The 21257-nt window shown below is 36.0% G+C and overlaps 1 long non-coding RNA gene across 1 annotated transcript in view; it reads right to left on the bottom strand.

Annotated features, from left to right (window-relative positions):
• The window catches only part of LOC107561093 (uncharacterized), an 18307-nt gene extending 4517 nt beyond the window's left edge, over window positions 1-13790 (bottom strand). Inside the window, exon 1 of the long non-coding RNA XR_001605803.1 lies at window positions 13730-13790. This is a non-coding gene — a long non-coding RNA (uncharacterized lncRNA). The remainder of the gene's footprint in view (window positions 1-13729) is intronic.
• Window positions 13791-21257: the final 7467 nt, after the last annotated feature.

Here is a 21257-nt window from a genome sequence, read left to right as displayed (position 1 = left end):
CATGTCATTTTCGCCCACGCAGCTTCTTATCAAATGCAAGTAAACTTTTGAATCATTTAAATTAGCATTATTTTATATTTTATTTAATTATTTTACAGCATTATTAAATATAACTATTTATTATGCCACAAATAATGCTAATTTAAATGTTTCAAAAGTTTACTTGCATTTGATAATATGATGTCATGCATCCCACAAGCTGTTAAATGTTACATTCATACACATTATGTGATATTATTGATAATCGGCTGTCTTTCATTTTATAAATAAAAAAGCAATTACAATTCGCAACCACTAGATGGCAATTGTAGCTCTACTGAGACATGACTACTGGCACCGCGAGACATGAGAGTTAGAGATCAGTGTTGTGTTTTGAATTTTGTTTTTACATGAGAGAGCACTAAGTTTACCTGTCGGAGAGCAGCGGGCAAACAACAAATGATAAAGGACATTCCTACTTGGTCTTGTGAGTATATTGTGGTCGTGTTCATTATTTATCTATATTATTTGTTATGTTTAGGGACCGTGACATTTTAGTGAAGGGAGCAGATCGTAGTTGATAGTGACCCGTGACTAGCCCACGGTTCAGCACGCATGTGTTCAGAGGATTCATTGCTAAATTTAATCGAGTAAAAGTTTTATCATTTGTATGCGTTTACAAACTCAATCGATTTTAAAACAGTGCAAGGAGAGCAAAGAGCAAACAACAGAACAAACACAGCTTTGACAAAGATTAATCCATATTAATTTATACAGTAAACACTCAGAAGAATTGGAGAAACTGAGGAGGAGTTTAAACATCTGGAAAAGATCCTGGCAGCAATGGTAAAAGAAAATAAAAAAAACTCCCCAAAATAACATGTCCGCACTAAAGCTCACTGACAAAGTCCATCATTTATTTTAATTATTATATTGAATTTATTACTGAACAATGGCTTGTTTGATACAGAGAGAGCATGAGCTAATTGAACAGAATATCTTTGTCATTGTACAAGTAACATTAAAATAAGATTTATTTTAAAACTTCCAAATTGATATATTTTTATCATTTTGTATTGTCTTAAGTTGTTAAAAAACATTTTTTTTCTTAATAAAAGCTGTATGTATGGATTGCCATTTTGTTGTCTATTAGACGTTTATATGTAGTCGTTTAATAGCCGTCTAATTGATGACTAGTCTATTCTTGGGCTATGATTAGACATCTATTAGATTTTCACTGACAGCCCAATTTTAGCCTTCACGTAGGCATTTACAGCTATACATAGCTGTATAGCTGATGTCCGATGTAGCTGATAAACAAAGCACGCAGAGTGGATTGAGCGCGCAGCGGCGCAGATGCGCGAGCTTGTTGAGTGAATATAACTTTCTCACAGACATCACTGGAAAGTTTGTAGTTCGGTCGGATACGTCAAAAACAAGCAAGTAAAACTTACTTAACATTAGAGAGAGAGAGAGAGAGAGAGCGAGAGAAATTCTGTTGTGTGATCTTTGATGTTCACTCACTTAGCACACGCATCATTTGGATTAAAACTAAATTGTAAAAATAAGACCATTTATAGGGGCATTCACTATAAACATTTATTTTTAACATTAGGCATACACGACTTTCTGGCGGAAGTGAATCTAGCAGCTTGTGTGAAATACGCTAGGCTGTACTATTCTGCATCAGTACAAATACGAGCACGTGTTGCGTGTGTTTTGCTTGCTTGAGTGTTTCTGCATTATATGAGTGGCTTTGGAAAATAAATCGCAGTACGTTTCAGATGAAAAAAAACATGACTTCTATATCTGAAAATATCACAGTTAGGAGATGTATAAGGAGTGGTTCCCTGCATTATTACAGCAAAGCGCACGTGATTACAGTACTAAGCCGCTGCAATGGAGCAGCTCTAATGCTATTAAAGGGATAGTTCACCCAAAAATGAAAATGTTGTCATCATTTACTCACCCTCATGTCGTTCCAAATCTGTATGAGTTGCTTTCTTATGTTGAACACAAAAGAAGATATTTTGAAGATTGCTGGTAATCAAACAGTTGGTGGTTGCCATTGACTTCCATAGTAGGGAAAAAAAATACTACGGAAGTCAATGGCAACCACCAACTGTTTGAATACCAGCAATCTTCAAAATATCTTCTTTTGTGTTCAACATAAGAAAGCAACTCATACAGGTTTGGAACGACATGAGGGTGAGTAAATGATGACAGAATTAAAATTTTTGGGTGAACTATCCCTTTAAATTAAAGATGATGTACCATAGAGCAAAAAAATGAACAGTGAAAGTAACAAACTAGTAAAATACATTGTAATGGGCATAATTAAGTGTGAAAATAACAGAAGGATATACAGTCAAACCAAAAATGATTCAGAGACCAGATATCATTTTTTATATATTTTTTACTAGTGGGTGCAGGACACTATAGTTCATAGTTCAAGTGAGGATAGCAAAATAAAGTAAACGGTGACAAATTATACCCAAAAATTCTTCATACAGTGGACTACCAGTAAAACTGATATAAATTTGGGACCAAAAATTATTCAGACCGAGTCTGGGAATAAATTTAAGTTAAGGTTTGCATGAAGCTGGGTGACAGCATGCCCAGGAGACTACAGGCTGTCATTAAGGCTGAGGGTTGCCCGACTAAGTATTGATAGTTGTGTAAATTCTGTCATACTAACAGCTGTCTAATTTTTGGTTGATTGTAATCCATAACATACCTTTCTATCAAAGTTACCTAACATTATCAAGCTGAATTTGTTCTGACACAGTGTAACTCGGAGTTCTTGTCATATTTTATTACCATTTTCTAAACTATAGCGAATAAATTGTGATAATGTGAGAAATGTTGAAGGCGTCTGAATAAATTTTGGTTTGACTGTATCTATTTGATAAATGAAGTTAGCCAACTAACATTATACATACTATTTTGGTTTCTGTACCCAATATTTAAAAAATTTACAAATGCAATAAAAATATTGGTATCGGTACTCGGTATCGGCAAGTACCAAAAATAAAAGTATCGGTATTGGGCGACTAGTGGAAAAAGTGGTATCGGTGCATCCCTAGAAAACACACAACAAAGAGTTTGTGAAATTTTTTTTGATACTTATTTTCCACCATAATTTGCAAATAAATTCTTTAAAAATCCTACAATGTGATTTTCTGGATTTTTTTTTTCTCATTTTGTCTCTCATAGTTGAGGTATACCTATGATGAAAATTACAGGCCTCTCTCATCTTTTTAAGTGGGAGAACTTGCACAAGTGGTGGCTGACTAAATACTTTTTTGCCCCACTGTATATATTTTGTTCTATTTGTGTTATTTAAGTTATTTATAATAAGTAAAGTGAAGTTTACTGTTAAGTGCACTGATAGGGCTGGACAATAATTCAATATTTATCGCGATATACTTTTTTTCAATAACGGTGATATGATTTTTAAACATTTCCGATATTTCGATATACATTACCAGTGTTTCCCATACATTGATTTATTTGTGGTGTTTGATTTAGCTGAATAAACATGAGCACATTTCAAAATCCAAATGCAGCGTGGGTGTTTTATATGAATGTATCTCTGAAGGGAACCGACTGTCTTCAGAAAAGTTTGATGGCATTTTTATTTAATCTGATAAAGTAGTGTTCATGAGCGGAGCTGCTTTGATTACAGCCATTACCGGGGAAACCGCCGTTTCTGCCGCTCTCAAAGCGCCTCCTCCTGGCAGAGAATCATTTTGCATTTTCAATAATAAGCCCATCTCCAGCAACGTTTTTTGTTGTTGCTCTTTTTTTTTTTTTCTGGAGCAACTCAGAGCACTTTTCATATTCTTTATCCTGGTTGAAGCACATTTGTTTCAATCTATAAGAAAAATCAGCCTACACAACCAGTCTAAAGTTTAGTTTTTTTTTAAGAATTCTCTTCTGCTCACCAAGGCTGCATTTATTTGATCCAAAGTACAGCAAAAACAGTACAATTTTGAATATTTTTTACTATTTAAAATAATGGCTTTCTATTTGAAAGCAGTTATTTTAAATATTCAGAAATCATTCTAACATGCTGATTTGCTGATTATCAATATTTAGAACAGTTGAGATTCTTTGATGAATAGAAAGATCCAAAAATCAGCATTTATCTGAAATAAAAAGCTTTTAAAACATTATACACCATTCCATTCAAAAGCTTTTAATTTTTTATAAGAAAGAAATAATAGAAATGTTATTTAGTGCTGCAATTATTTTATTTATAATACTTTTATTTAGCAAGGATGCTTTAAATTGATCAACAAGATTACAATGTTACAAAATATTTATATTTCAGATAAATGCTATTCTTCTGAACTTACTATTCATCAAAGTAACCTGAAAAAATGATACTCATTTGTTTTCAACATAATAATAAATGTTTTTGAGCAGCAAATCAGCATATTAGAATGATTTCTGAATGATCATGTGACTGGAGTAATGATGCTAAAAATTCAGCTTTGAAATCACAGGAATAAATTAAATTTTAAGAATATTTTCAAATAGAAAACAGTTATATTAAATAGTAAAAATATTTCACAATATTACTGCTTTTGCTGTATTTTGGATCAAATAAATGCAGGCTTGGTGAGCAGAAGAGGATTCTTTAAAAAACAAAAAAACTTTTGACTGGTAGTGTATGTCAGCCTATAGTTTGATATAAGTTGAACATTAATTTATTTGTGCTGGGGTTTTTTTCGTAATATTTTATAGAGCCTTTTTTTTTATAGTGTTCATATCGATATCGGAATTATATTGTATCGACCGGAATTAAGAAATATATCGTGATATAAATGTTGGCCATATCGTTCAGCCCTATGCACTGATGTCAGGCTCATTTTGAATAATAAAGTTTATTGTTAAATACCCTGCCTCCACTACATAGGCCTATGTTTGTCACATCATTATAAGTGTTTGATCACCACATTTGAGTTATCATTGCAAAAAAATGTGTTTATGTATATATTAGGCCTGGGCGATAAAACGGTATCGATATTTATTGACGGTACACCTTCATCGATAATGACAGAAAAATTGTTTGATATAGCGCACGATATAGGCACGTGTTATGAGTGATGCAGACAGCCCACACAAACACGAACACCTATGTAATGCCCGACTATGAGGAGAAAAAATTAATATTAATCGAATTTAAAATAAATATTTGCATTTGAATGCAAAAATGGTACAATCGAATGTTGTGCGTCAGGGAGCGTCATCAGTGGTGCACAAGATGCGGTGATTATGATGTAAGTGACGTTGTTGCATTTTAATGTTTTGTTAGTCTAGCCCACGAGACGCGCCGTTGCTGCATTATTCGTTCAAAATATTAGAGAAATATAGTAGCTCAATGCGTAGAAGATCTTGATTAGGTTAAAACCGAAACCAAGCCATTCACACAGAATGCATATTCAACACATTTTTTAGATGGACAAATATGACTGCTGCACTCGCGTCTCGTGTAAGAGATGCAAAGAAAGCCATGCAAAGTTAAAACAGTTTAAACGTTTAGAAAACACGATGCAAATTTGTGAAGGTTTATTTAATTTCACTGCGTCTCATTTTTAAATGCAATCGGTGTGATCTGCGATTTGGCTCTTTGTATTAAGCAATGCATATGTAGCGTCTCGACCAATCTGACACACTAATTTTAATTTGATTTAACCAAAGCTTGTGCCAGGCCTTTCGGCCTCGACTTTCCATTCACCAAAGACTCTGACTCAAACTGGTTCTTTTCATCAACTAATTTCAGCAAGATCTGGGGCCTTAAGATCAGGAATCTCTTTCCGACAGCCGAGATTCGCAAGTATCAAACTTAGTCTTATTATATTGCAATTTCCCTACTGTTGAGTAAGGTAAAATAATATATCTGGGGAAAAAAATTCTCATGAAAAAAATCATTTATTTCACAGCGCAATTGTTTTACAATATATGACCATTACTATCATAGGAATGATAATATACAATTATTATTATTTTATTCTAATTTGTTTGGCTTCCAAATTCACCAGGGAGTCTGAGACACTATATCACAACTAAAAAGAGGGTTGAGTCCCCTTTAAATTTCAAGAACAACTAAATTCACCAGATTTTGTCTGTTAGTTTGCACAGTGACTGAACCTCTGTTGGAGCTCTTCATTTTGAACTCTCAAAATGTAACTTTAAATTGTACCAAATTTTCTTAAGGGCGGGCATGCCCCCAGACCCCCCTAGAGGGATCGAAGACCACCCACCACAGTCTCACAAAATCATGTGGGAAACACTGATTTGTATAACCACAATTTACCATGGTTTAACTATAGTAACCATTTTTTATTTGTATTTATTTTTTATAGAATAATAAATATAATATATATAGGTTATTTATTTATTTAAATAGTAAAACCGTGGTTAATTTTTTTTTAAGTTGTAAAAGTAGCCAGCTTACATAACATTTCACAGTTACAGTAATTGTGTAGTATTTTGTCAGCTTATTTAGGTTAATAATATCCAAAAAAGCTAAGGAATCATTTATTTTGAAAGATGAAGCTTGCGATTATGGTAAGGGGCGTTACATTTCTGACAAGTGCTTGCGGTGTTCGGCCAATCACAATGCACTGGGTCAGCTGGCCAATCAGAGCAGACTGCGCTTGTCGGAAGGAGGGACTTTGTAGAAAACAAGCGTTTGAGAGAGGCGGGGCATAGAGGACCTACAATAATGTACAGTATTTGAAAAATAATGTGTTATTTGAACATTAAAGCATGTCAACATATTTTGTTACACCAAATACACAAAATAATGATCTTTAAAAAAGCATCATATGACCCCTTTAAATTAAATGAAATGTGGAGGATGTTAACTGTGAGAAGATGATTGACAGGCCAGTTTACAGTGACAGGGTGCGTGTAATTATGCAAGAGCGCTCTGTTAAAGATGCAATTGTATGAAGTGATAGTATGTCCTAAAGTTTGTCTACTCTTATACTACACACTCAAAAGTGTGTACTTTTTCTTTACCAAAAATCACATACTTTAAGGGCGTAGCATATGTAGGCACTTTGGGACACAGCCCCCTTGTCCAAAATCCCACACTTGTGGTCTTGGCCACTTCAGAGCACGTGCAAGCGACAGGAAGTTGTGCGCAAGACTGTCCCAGGTCTTAAAAACGCCAAAGTGCAGTGCCCTTAACGCAAACTAAATCCACATTATCTCAAATACCGCTCCGGAGTGCTATTTGAGGCTTAGTGTATCCCATCATGCATCATGTTCTGGAAATAAATCGTGATACTTTTTGCCGAGAACTCGCGATAGGTCACGGAAACCTTTCCAATGCAAGTTCAATATTAATATAATAATTAGATAGTACATATAATTTGGTATAAAAACTGTGTTTTTACGTTTTATTGGTGTAAAGATGAGTAGTGGTGATATTTATTTTGTACAACATTTGCAACTGCTTTTTATCACTTAATTAGAAGCACCACAAATTAAAATTATGTCATGTTATAGGGACTACTTAACAGACATTTAGAAGTTGATTTTAAAATGCAAAGTATTTCAAATTAAAATTTAAATAAAGCTATGTAAACACTTTTACAACACTATAAGTGTGTCCCATCAGGTAATGAAAAGATCGACACACACTTGTGGTCTTTATGCTCACTTGAACACTTGGGGCAAATACAGGAAATACGTCATATAAGTGGTCAAGTGCAAAGACCGCAAGTGTGTGTCGATCTTTTCATTACCTGATGGGACACACTTATAGTGTTGTAAAAATGCAAGTGTTTACATAGCTTTATTTTCATTTTAATTTGAAATACTTTGCATTGTTTAGTTCCAACCCAGCTCGAACACACATACCATGTAGTTTTCAAATAAGCCTAAATGATTAGATTAGCTGGATCAGATGTGTTTAATTAGGGCTATATCTAAACTGTGCAGGGCTGTGGCCCTCCAGGAACTGAGTTTGACACCCTTGGCCTATCCCAAGTTTGCTTCCCTCCCACTGTTAAAATGTAACTAAGTAATTTAGTAAATTTTAAATGAGCTACTTTTTAGTTTTACTTGAGTAGATTTTTAGACTGGTACTTTTACTTGTACTTAAGTAAAATTTCATTAATGTAATGGTACTTTTACTTGAGCAGAATATTTTCGTACTCTTTCCACCTATGGTTACATTACACAACTGCATTTAAAAACATATTCTCATTTTAGCAGAGATTTTAATAATTAATATACAATAATTAAGCGTGAATGTGTATTAAGGGTAGCACATCCATCACACATATGTAAAAATATGTATAAATATTTAAGATTTAAAAAAATTGGACTGCTAGTGAGCTTGGAAAATGAGAATAAATAGATATACATGAAACACAAATAAATAAAAATAAAATATAAATTAATTAAACACAAAAACTAAATAAATATAACATATTTATTATAACATAACTTTGTGAGATCGTGATGAATTAAATGAGTAACTGCAAAGGAACGCTCTTTGTGCCATAGCAATTAACGGCAAAAAAATATTATGGTTAGGCCTATATAAATAATATTAAGGTTAGATCACCCTCACCAATTTCACTGATTGTAATTATTAATAATTATCTCATTGCTCTGTAACTATTTAACATAACATGCTGAATGTGGCTCAAATTTGCCTAATATGACAAGTCTGCCTGTTAGGGCATCATTGTATTTATAAAACAAGTACTAATACAACAGCAATAAATATTAAGTATAGCAGGCAGATCCTACCTCATTCCTGACACTAAGACAAAGTCCTTGTGAGTGTAAACACACTTGGCAATAAAGCTCTTTCTGTTTCTGATTCTGATTCTTTTGGCTCTTGGAAAGATACTGTTTGGATTCCATTTCTACCACAACTTTACTTTAATCTCTGTATCATTATTTTATTTATTTTTTTCATTTAAAATGAATTAAAAATAGCATTGATGTGTAACGAGACTTTGTGACATTATGAAAGACTATTCTGAGAGGCAATATCCAATGAATTCCAAAATGTGAACCAACAAAATCTGCACACAAAATCTGAACTGAAACTAGCAAAAATTTCAAATAAACAAGTTTGTTGTGCCTGTTTGTAGGGCTGCACAATTTAGCCATGCATTTTGTTTTACAACACTATAAGTGTGTCCCATCAGGTAATGAAAAGATCGACACACACTTGCGGTCTTTGCACTTGACCACTTATATGACGTATTTCCTGTATTTGCCCCAAGTGTTCAAGTGAGCATAAAGACCACAAGTGTGTGTCGATCTTTTCATTACCTGATGGGACACACTTATAGTGTTGTAAAAATGCAAGTGTTTACATAGCTTTATTTTCATTTTAATTTGAAATACTTTGCATTGTTTAGTTCCAACCCAGCTTGAACACACATACCATGTAGTTTTCAAATAAGCCTAAATGATTAGATTAGCTGGATCAGATGTGTTTAATTAGGGCTATATCTAAACTGTGCAGGGCTGTGGCCCTCCAGGAACTGAGTTTGACACCCTTGGCCTATCCCAAGTTTGCTTCCCTCCCACTGTTAAAATGTAAGTAATTTAGTACATTTTAAATTAGCTACTTTTTAGTTTTACTTGAGTAGATTTTTAGACTGGTACTTTTACTTGTACTTAAGTAAAATTTCATTAATGTAATGGTACTTTTACTTGAGCAGAATATTTTCGTACTCTTTCCACCTATGGTTACATTACACAACTGCATTTAAAAACATATTCTCATTTTAGCAGAGATTTTAATAATTAATATACAATAATTAAGCGTGAATGTGTATTAAGGGTAGCACATCCATCACACATATGTAAAAATATGTATAAATATTTAAGATTTAAAAAAAATTGGACTGCTAGTGAGCTTGGAAAATGAGAATAAATAGATATACATGAAACACAAATAAATAAAAATAAAATATAAATTAATTAAACACAAAAACTAAATAAATATAACATATTTATTATAACATAACTTTGTGAGATCGTGATGAATTAAATGAGTAACTGCAAAGGAACGCTCTTTGTGCCATAGCAATTAACGGCAAAAAAATATTATGGTTAGGCCTATCTAAATAATATTAAGGTTAGATCACCCTCACCAATTTCACTGATTGTAATTATTAATAATTATCTCATTGCTCTGTAACTATTTAACATAACATGCTGAATGTGGCTCAAATTTGCCTAATATGACAAGTCTGCCTGTTAGGGCATCATTGTATTTATAAAACAAGTACTAATACAACAGCAATAAATATTAAGTATAGCAGGCAGATCCTACCTCATTCCTGACACTAAGACAAAGTCCTTGTGAGTGTAAACACACTTGGCAATAAAGCTCTTTCTGTTTCTGATTCTGATTCTTTTGGCTCTTGGAAAGATACTGTTTGGATTCCATTTCTACCACAACTTTACTTTAATCTCTGTATCATTATTTTATTTATTTTTTTCATTTAAAATGAATTAAAAATAGCATTGATGTGTAACGAGACTTTGTGACATTATGAAAGACTATTCTGAGAGGCAATATCCAATGAATTCCAAAATGTGAACCAACAAAATCTGCACACAAAATCTGAACTGAAACTAGCAAAAATTTCAAATAAACAAGTTTGTTGTGCCTGTTTGTAGGGCTGCACAATTTAGCCATGCATTTTGTTTTTATATATCAATATGGTCTAAACTATTTTATTATTGTTGCATTCTTGTATGAATTAATTCTGTGCTATCATGGAGGTTGAAGCTCCATCTGCTAGGAAGCGGCTACTTTGAACTGATTTAAATGCTTTAAATACGTTTTTGCATGCTAACAAATGTGATTGTCGAATATGCGGCTATGCAATAGAGATGCATTCACTGTCAAATATCATTCAGCATTAATTTTGTAATTTTGTCAATTTTTTTGCTTGATTATATATCTTGTTGCGATTTATGTCATGTCTTTCATGATTTAAGTTAACATTTCAAGTGATATAGTTAAGACTATTCTTTTTTTGCAATTGAAAGTAAAATTGCTTAAATTATATCAGCGATTTCTCTCATTTTAAAGATATTATCGAGAATCCTTTTATTTCAATCTGCAGTCTAATAAAAGTTGTTAAAAATAGAATTAGGCCTAACTTTTAACTTTTTCTAAAAATGTATTAAAAATATTTAAATCAAATTTATAACAAAGAGGCTACTCTTCATAACGATTAAATGAACATATTATACAATTTTTCACAAACATTTTATAAAATCACAAATATGACATGAAATAAAATCATTTTATATATAGTTTAATTATATATAATAGTTTTGTGTCAAATGGATGAGGAACTTACAGTGCCTTGAATTTATCTGCAGTTCGTCTGTTGGCTGTTAAGAGTGCTGTTTTGACAGCACAATGGGAGCAAATACTGATTTATATGACTTTTGTTACTGAGTAAATGTACCAGTTATGTTTTATTTTATTCTGATCAGTAACATGGAAGCTGTAAAAAAAAAAAGCTTACTGTTTTAAAACAATTTTAATGCCTTTTAGACATACATGAGATAATGAATACTGTATTGCTTGACTAAACGTTTAAAAATAGCACTAATGTTATAAAAATTAAACACGTGTCTGAAAAGACATAATTAAGTGTGTCTGCACAAGCAATAATTCAGAAAAGAAAGAAACATCGGTTTTATTGCAATATAGACCGTGTGACTACAATGGGAGCTGATTAAAGATAATTACATTTTCAGCAACCAGTATCCATGATTACAGTGCAGAGCTCCAGACCCTATATCAGTTATCAGATATATAAAGCAAAGAAATCTGTATCATTATAAAAACAAATTAATATCGGTCCATCTCTACTGTTTATGCAAAGATCCTGAATCTCAGAGGACAGAAACTTGCTAAACTTAATTAGTGTATGCTCTTATAATGTCAATGAGAGTGCTTTTGAAGAATAGTACATGTACAGAATAATAAAGAATAAATTACAAATACAACTTCTCTTTTCTCAAATTTATGAGAGCATGTACAGCAGAACTGTCCTCTTCGTCAAAAAAAACTGAGAATTACTGTTTAAACAATCTTCAGGAAGCGAGACAGAGGGAGAAAGTGAAAGGAATGATGGACAATGTGAGAGAAAGGGGGAATAAGATGAGGTTGGGCACACTTCTGAAGTTGGAGGATGCTGCATTGAATGCAACAAATCCAGGCTGTTTGCTGCCCGTGTAAGACTTGATCCAGTTCTGGTGCTTAGAGACTCTAGCAAACCCATTGGGATATTTGGGGTCAGCACACGAGCCTCTAATAAAATTCGCAATGCCGGACTGAATCCACAGGGAGCCGTTCCTAATGACCATTGGACCTCCAGAGTCTCCCTGTATTGATAAACATTCAGCATTTATATCTCTGACAGTATACAGTGAACAACTGTTACAGACATAAGTATGCAGCAGTGTAGCCCAATGGTAATAGAATGCCAGCCATCAAAGCATTTTTTTCCTGAGGCCAGTATACATTTTTTAATTGTTTGCAAAGGGAGCGCTGAGTGTTTTACTCTTGTCACCATAAGTGTTTCTCAATACACAAACTCGTGCTTCCTCGTTTCTTGTCTTTCTTGTTGAAAGCCTGACACGCACATAAGTTTTCCTCCCCCTTTACATCTGTCACAATAATTTAATATCTTTAATCATTTATGTTTCATTTGCTGTTTAAATAAAGCATATATCTCACGTATTTCAACAGAGCATCTTGAGTTATTATTAACCATTTTGAATTTCTCAAAGAGATGAGGACATGAGAAATAAAATTTGCCTTGATTTGTTAACATGAGAGGATTTTTGACATGTAAAATGTCCTCCTCATTACAAAAAAAAACATTTTAAAAGATCCAAAACCACATTAAATATAAAAAATGGCTCATTTGAATACAAAGGTGCCTGTATTGCCACACTTTTGCATATGACCATCTCCAGAGCAAGACATTGACCGATATTGATGCATCATGATCAGCATATTAGGCAATTGACGGTATCAAATTTTTACGTTGCTAAAACTTTTATCATGGTTTATCACTTATTTTACAGTATTATCGTGATAAAAATGTGCTGTCATACTATAACATGTTTAAAAAAAAAATCTTATAACAAACAGAACTCTAAACATCAAAGAAAACACTACTCAATGTATAAAGTAAACATCATTCAAACAGATTAAATTGCAAAATAATTAAACAACAGATAACACTAAGCAATAAAGTCTCATTAGTTAATGATAGTTAGTGCATTACCTAACAATAACAATCAGGGGCGGATCTAGAAAATAATTTTTAGGGTTGCAAAGGGGTGGCAACACCAAAGCAAGCCCCCATGCATAGTTTTTGGGGATTTATGGTCTGACATACACAATTGTGTTCAGAAATATTGTATTACAATTAATTAATCATCTATACTGTTTAAAATGAAAACTAAATAACAACATTTCAATATCCATCATGGCACCAAACTTTGAAAGGTTAAACATGTTTCTGAGCTTGTATCACTAAAGAAGACATGCGGTTCTATTAAAATGACATAGGCTACTTAGATGGTATAACCACGTGTAGTGCAAGTTTAAGAGCAACAAACACTTTTGAATTTCCGAACATTAGAAAGAAATACAGTAATATCAAAACACTGAAACTGGATCAGTTTTGAAAACAATTTTTGATTTTCTGATATTAACAGAGGTGGAAATGTCTGTAATCACCCAGAACAAACTCTATCGTCCATATACTCTAGCAACAGCAATATAGCTGTCACGAATCCTGTCCATGGACTTCCGTTCAATTACCACCAGAGGTCACCCTTCCATTACATTCCATGACTCTCGCACTACACAAACTGTTGCATGTCATCCTGGACTACATATCCCATCATCCATTGCACTGATTGCACACAGCACTGATTGCACACAGCTGTAACCAATCACACATTCACTATATAACACTCACTCAAACAACCATTCACTGCCGAGTATTGTTTAGCGCATATCACTCACCTAGCGATTGCTACTCTACGGAGCCATTTCTAGTTCTCATTGTTTAGTCATAGTCTTGTCTTGCCTGCTTTCCCGTGTTACCGGATTATTACCTGTTTCTCTTGGATTAACCCTTTGACTGCTGTTTCGGACTGTGTTTGCACCTCGCCTGGACTCTAGCTTGTGTTATTGGATAACCCCTCGTGTCAAGCCCTCTGGGTATTGTTAGCTGCTGATCGACCATGCCAGTTTTGGATTACTCTTCTGTCTTACCCTTAAAATACCTGTTTGCCATTGTCTGACCCATGCCTGTTTCATGACCACACCCTTTAATAAAGCCTTGCAGATGGATCCGCACATCTCACGTCTCGTTCGTCCTGTAACAATAGCCACATTTGTTAAAAAAATGTTCTGTGTTAACATTAGTTATAAAACACAGCTGATCTTTGTTAGTTTAGGTTAATTAAATAATACAGTTACAACTTTTGATTTTGTCATTGTCATTTTCATTGTCAGTTCATTGTCACATATGAATTAACACGTTTAAAAGCGTTACTGAAAAATAATAAAGAATCAGAACAATTTAAATCAATATCTTGGCCATGCTTGAGCTTGAAAATAAATAGCCTGTAATGTATCTAAATACTTGGTGCTGAGATGAATTCCAAAGTCTGAATACTAAAGTCTGAATGGCTGTTTAAAGGTGCTACACATTTTTTTTTTTTTGACTGTACTAAAACTTAAAAATACCAAAATATGTTTGCACAAATTTAGAAAACATGCTAAGTTCACATCATTGTTTCATTGAAAAACAATGCTACAGCCAGTTATTCTACTTTGAAATGTGGAGGAACGCAACCTCACACTTACTCGTGTAATGGCGGCCACACTAGAGCACGCTCACAAAATAGGGGACACAACCTTTGTCCTATGTTTTGTCCTATCGTTATGTCACAGCTGCCAATCCTGAATCAAGTCAAGTCACCGTTTATCTTCATGAATCTAGTCAAGTCACGGTTGATCTTCATGAATCAAGTCACTGCATTCTGGTGTCAGAAATCTGTTGTTGTTTGAAGCCAAAACATTCTGGCTGGCAGCAATAAAAATCCCCTCCTCTCCATGTAAATCAACAGGTAACCACTCTAAAACACGTCCTCTGATGCTGCCTGCACAAGGCAGCGCCACAAAAAGGGTGTGAGAGGGGACAGGAATGCAGCAAGTGTGGAGGCATACGAGCTAGGCTAAGGGCTTCTAACACTTATGCTGTCAACTGTGCACTCATTGGAAAATAAACTGGACTTAATTTAACAACACTAGAACTACCAGAATTCTATAACTACTAGAATGGCCATAGCGGTCATTCTGACTAGACTGAACTGAACGCCATTTTTGTCATATCATATTTACATTCGAAAGTCAAGTCACAGTTGATCGTCATGAGTCAAGTCAAGTCACAGCTGATCGTCATGAGTCAAGTCAAGTCACAGCTGATCGTCATGAATCAAGTCAAGTCACAGCTGATCGTCATGAGTCAAGTCACAGTTGATCGTCATGAGTCAAGTCAAGTCACAGCTGATCTTCGTGAGTCAAGTCAAGTCAAGTCACAGCTGATCTTCGTGAGTCAAGTCAAATCACAGCTGATCTTCGTGAGTCAACTCAAGTCACAGCTGATCTTCGCGCTGGTGGAGTTTATAATTGTGAAGTGTCGGCCATTCAATCTGCTGAGGGAGTTTATGGCCATTGTCATGGTCACTATGTGCATTCCCCCTGTCCAAGCACTAATGCCATGTTCACACTGAACGATTTTAGCCCTGATTTTCACTCACAGACAGGTTTTGCAAAATCACTGACAAATGCCCGAAATCGGAGGTAAATCGGTGGATCGTCCAGAGTCATGTCACCTCACAGCTGATCATCCAGAGTCACATCACCTCACAGCTGATCATCCAGAGTCATGTCACTTCACAGCTGATCATCCAGAGTCACGTCACGTCCTGTCTGTTGCACCCAGATTATCAAGGTCAGTCCTTCAGTATCCCAGTCTGGTATCCAGTGTGAGGGATGCACCGCTGGTGTCTGCACATGCAGCTGGTATCCCCAAACCTACTCACTTTAGCCCTCCTGTTCCTGAACTGATTCCCCTGTCTGAAGAGCTTCCCTTGATGGGGATCGCTTTTTGGTGTGTTTGGGCTGCATACACCACCACAGAACTCCCAGAGGCGGTGGCACCCACTATTAGGTCTCCAGAGGTGGCGGCTGAAGCTGCAGAATCTCCTGAGTTAGTGGTGCTCGCTGCTGTGTTCCCTGAAGCAATGGTGCACGCTGCAGTTTCTCTAGAGGTGGCGGCGCATGCTGCAGAACCTCCCGAAGCGGCGGTGCTCGCTTCAGCTCCATGCGTGGTGGCCCAGAAATGCACTTTCAACCTGTCATGTCAAGGTCGAAGGAACCTTTGCCAAACTCTCCCTGTATCCTGAGGGCACTACTGTAGAACCTCCAGAGGTGTCAGTAGTACCCACCTGTGAACTTCCTGTTTGTCCTGTCACGGCTATGGAGGCCATTTGTGAACTCTCTGCCTGTCCTCTCACGGCTAAGGAGGCCGTCTGTGAATCCTCGTCCTACCCTGTCAGGGCTATGGAGGCCGTTTGTGAGCTCTTTGCCTGTCCTGTCACGGCTATAGAGGCCGTTTGTGAACTCTCTGTCCGTCCTGTTGCGGCTACGGAGGCCGTCTGTGAACTCTTTGCCTTGTCTGTCACACCTGAAACTGTCTGTCTGTCTGTCTGTCACAACCCAAAACCCTGTCTTTGAACCCGTAAACCTGCCTGTCATGAGCCCAGAGAATAATAATGCATTCCGTGTCTGTCCATTTAACTCTGTCACTACCCTAGAGAACATTGATGAGCTTCTTGTGTTCTCTGCCTTGGTCCCTGAAACCAGGAATGCACTGCCTGTGTTGTCTGTCTCTGTTTTCTCTAGGCCCCAGTCTCTGCCATGGGTCCCGGCTCTGTCTGCTCTGAGTGTTATATAGTGTGAGTTATTGGATGCAGGTGAGTGCGCAATCAGTGCAGTGGAGCATGGGAGATGTAGTCCATAGTGATGTGTGACAGTCTATGTGGAGTGAGTGTCAATATGGTGAGAGAGCGACCTCTTTTATTCATTGGATGAAAGTCCATGGACTGGATTCGTGACACACACAGTGTGAATTATCAAAGACGTGACCTGAGAGAATCGCCGATGCGTTGCCGACGCTCATTAAATATTTGGCATGCTAAATATCTGGACCTGTCGGCGATTCAAAATCCTGCTGTGTGAAATGAGTTCTGACTGAAAAATACATTGGCGATGACCTACAGCCAATGAGAGAGTAAGATACAGGACAGTGGAAAGTTCGGGGAGGACTTTTTTGCATTTTTTATATAAAGCAATTAGCCATGTACAAACAACATAGCAATATCTTCTATATTAGTAATATTAATAATATTCTATTCCTATTCTATTTTATCTCTAGCACACCTGTACATAAATTTTTTTTGCTTGTTTGTTTATATATACATATGTGTATTTTATTCACATCTTTTTTTTATTATCTGTGTGTTGTTATCTCTGTGTACTGGAAGCTTGTGAAACTAAAACAAATTCCTTATATGTGCAAACATACTTGGCAATAAAGCTCTTTCTGACTTCTGACTAACTTCTGATTGTGCCTCCAAAGTGCCCTCAAGTGCATCCAGTTGGGTGTTTTCAGTAGAGTAAATTATTAGAAAATTTAGATTTTTGAGTGAACCATCCCTTTAATTTTTATTATTATTATTATTATTTACACGAGAATTCAATAGAATATAAAAACAACTAGAACAAAAGTTGCTAGGCAACAGTGACGTGCATCTTCAACCACGGGAAAAAATTACAAAAGCAGAAATTATACGCCGTCTGTAATGCGAATGGTCAATTTGACCGCTTTGGCCATTCAAGGTAGAAATACTCAGAACTCTTTTGTGTTTTGTAATTTTAATAAAATAACAATATTATAGTAAAATATACACACATTTAGGAAAAGTCAGGGTATTATAGTTATTTGGGTTTTATTTCAACAAAGTTATTACATTTCATAATTTAAAAACGGTCAAAATGACTGCCTTGGTAGTTCTAGTGTTAATCGGTCTACACAGCAAGAAACAAGGGATTGCTGTGTGTTTATTTTCACTGAATCATGGCTAAACAACAACATCCCGTACTCCACCATTCAGCTGCATGGGTTAACCTGCTACCGATTGGATAGAGATTCATTACTGTCTGGTAAGACTCGCAGAGGCAGCTTGTGTGTGTATATCAACAAAGAATGGTGTAACAATGCTGTGGTAATATCAAAACACTGTTCGTCGCTGGTGGAGTTTATAATTGTGAAGTGTCGGCCATTCAATCTGCTGAGGGAGTTTATGGCCATTGTCATGGTCACTATGTGCATTCCCCCTGTCCAAGCACTAATGCCATGTTCACACTGAACGATTTTAGCCCTGATTTTCACTCACAGACAGGTTTTGCAAAATCACTGACAAATGCCCGAAATCGGAGGTAAATCGGTGTTCGTTCACGCGAGTGACAATCACACTGTAACGGGGCGACAGAGACGTGAGACGTGCGGATCCATCTGCAAAGCTTTTATTTAAAGGCATGGTCATAAAAACAGGCAAGGTTCTGACAATGGCAAACAGGTATATTGAGGGCAAGACAAAAGAGGAATCCAAAACAAGCAATAATCCAATCGAGGTGCAAACACAGTCCGAATCAGCAAGGCAAAGGGTAAATCCAAGACAGGCTATAAACTTCAGGGCAGGCAGAAATCAGACAGGACGAGATAACAGGCTAGGGTCAAGACACAGGAAAACAGACTATGAACAAGGCTAGACTCATGAACTTGGAAGGGCTCCGTAAAGTAGCTATCCCTAGGTGAGCGATAAATGCTGAACAGTACTCGGCGACTAGAGCAGGATCAGAGCGAGTGTTATATAGTGTGAGTTATTGGATGCAGGTGAGTGCGCAATCAGTGCAGTGGAGCATGGGAGATGTAGTCCATAGTGATGTGTGACAGTCTATGTGGAGTGAGTGTCAATATGGTGAGAGAGCGACCTCTTTTATTCATTGGATGAAAGTCCATGGACTGGATTCGTGACACACACAGTGTGAATTATCAAAGACGTGACCTGAGAGAATCGCCGATGCGTTGCCGACGCTCATTAAATATTTGGCATGCTAAATATCTGGACCTGTCGGCGATTCAAAATCCTGCTGTGTGAAATGAGTTCTGACTGAAAAATACATTGGCGATGACCTACAGCCAATGAGAGAGTAAGATACAGGACAGTGGAAAGTTCGGGGAGGACTTTTTTGCATTTTTTATATAAAGCAATTAGCCATGTACAAACAACATAGCAATATCTTCTATATTAGTAATATTAATAATATTCTATTCCTATTCTATTTTATCTCTAGCACACCTGTACATAAATTTTTTTTGCTTGTTTGTTTATATATACATATGTGTATTTTATTCACATCTTTTTTTTATTATCTGTGTGTTGTTATCTCTGTGTACTGGAAGCTTGTGAAACTAAAACAAATTCCTTATATGTGCAAACATACTTGGCAATAAAGCTCTTTCTGACTTCTGACTAACTTCTGATTGTGCCTCCAAAGTGCCCTCAAGTGCATCCAGTTGGGTGTTTTCAGTAGAGTAAATTATTAGAAAATTTAGATTTTTGAGTGAACCATCCCTTTAATTTTTATTATTATTATTATTATTTACACGAGAATTTGTAATAAGAGTCAATTAAATTTGTGAGACTTTTTAATTAAACTCAATAAATTTAATGATACTGAATTTTACTAAATAAAAGCCAATAAAATAGCCACACTGTTATTGAAAGTAACATGATGGACCCTTTTCACAAGACTGTGATGACACATTTAACAGTCATCAGCATAATAAATCCTCTGAAGATTCTGGAAGATTTAGATTTTTTAAAATATGTATGTGCATTTATAACACTATACTTTGTATTATGTCACCTTTGCATCAAATTACAAAAAACTAGTTAACTCTAAGGGTGTTTCTAATATGCAGCGTCTATGGGAGGGATGGTAAATTTGACATAGTTCTCTCTTCTGACTGCCGTTATCAGTCTCTCTCAGTTTTTTCCCTTTTTATTGAAAGGCATGAAAACACTATCGTGGCGGTTTTCTTTTGCTATTTGAGCAAACGGGAGTGCAAAAATTATAATTGCTGTACTCTCCCATTTACTGCTCTTGAAGTTAACCTAACTATGTTGACTTCCAACGCTGAGAAACCCTGAAATGTGAAAAAGGTCTATAAAATGAAATTGTGGGCCTGGGTTGAGAGGGAATTCCCCTCGGTTGAATTTGCGGTCTAAATCAGACCGGAAGGGCACTTTAGTGTCTGTGATTAAAGGGACAGGGGCTTGAGCATCCTGTCAGTGTGTTATTTGAGTAGACTTTGCTTTTCCGGTGAGCATGAACGGTACATGAGTGTAGCGTTTGCATGGACTGTGAACAACTCAGCTGAACTCACATTCATAAAGCGGAATATGACTGCACAGTGATGACGACTAGAGGGAGAGTGAAACCTGCGCGCTGAACACTGCCGGGATGCCACCATGAGGTTCTTTTAGCTTCATTATCATGGACTTTTAGGCCCCGGTCAGACAGAACACGTTTTTTTTGTGTTTTGGGTTTGAAAACGTGAGGTGCACAGCACTGTCTTTTTTGGTTGACTTTTTTTTTTATTTAGAAAAGAGCAGTGCACTGCAGTTTGTTTATATTGTCAGGCAACCAACAAATCAGCTGTCCTGTCAGTCTAATCAAGGATTATAGTACGAGCGCTCAAAAATCTTTGGTTTGTTGTTAAGTAAACTGTCATATCAGCAGAAACCTTTAAAAAATACAGTTCCGGCTAACCCGCGACAGCTACTACAAGTTTCTCCTCCATCATTGCATTCTATGGACTTTCCAAGCAACTGTAAGCTTTCGTCACCACAGTGGAACAATGGCAATCCATTTATTCGATTGGACAATGCTAAAAACCTGAATGGCGTCGGGTGCTTTTCTGCTCAGAGTTGATTTTTTTTTTTCAACTTCACATGCTCAGAGCACTCCAAGAAAAACGCAAGCCACACGGGGCGCATAAACAGCATGCAAAACGCTCACTTACAATAGAAAACTA

The sequence above is a fragment of the Sinocyclocheilus grahami genome, unplaced genomic scaffold (genome assembly GCF_001515645.1).
Source record: "Sinocyclocheilus grahami isolate Dianchi unplaced genomic scaffold, SAMN03320097.WGS_v1.1 scaffold757.1, whole genome shotgun sequence".
NCBI lineage: Eukaryota > Metazoa > Chordata > Actinopteri > Cypriniformes > Cyprinidae > Sinocyclocheilus > Sinocyclocheilus grahami.
Note: the sequence above shows the minus strand (reverse complement) of the source record. Positions and strands in the feature narration are given on the sequence as shown.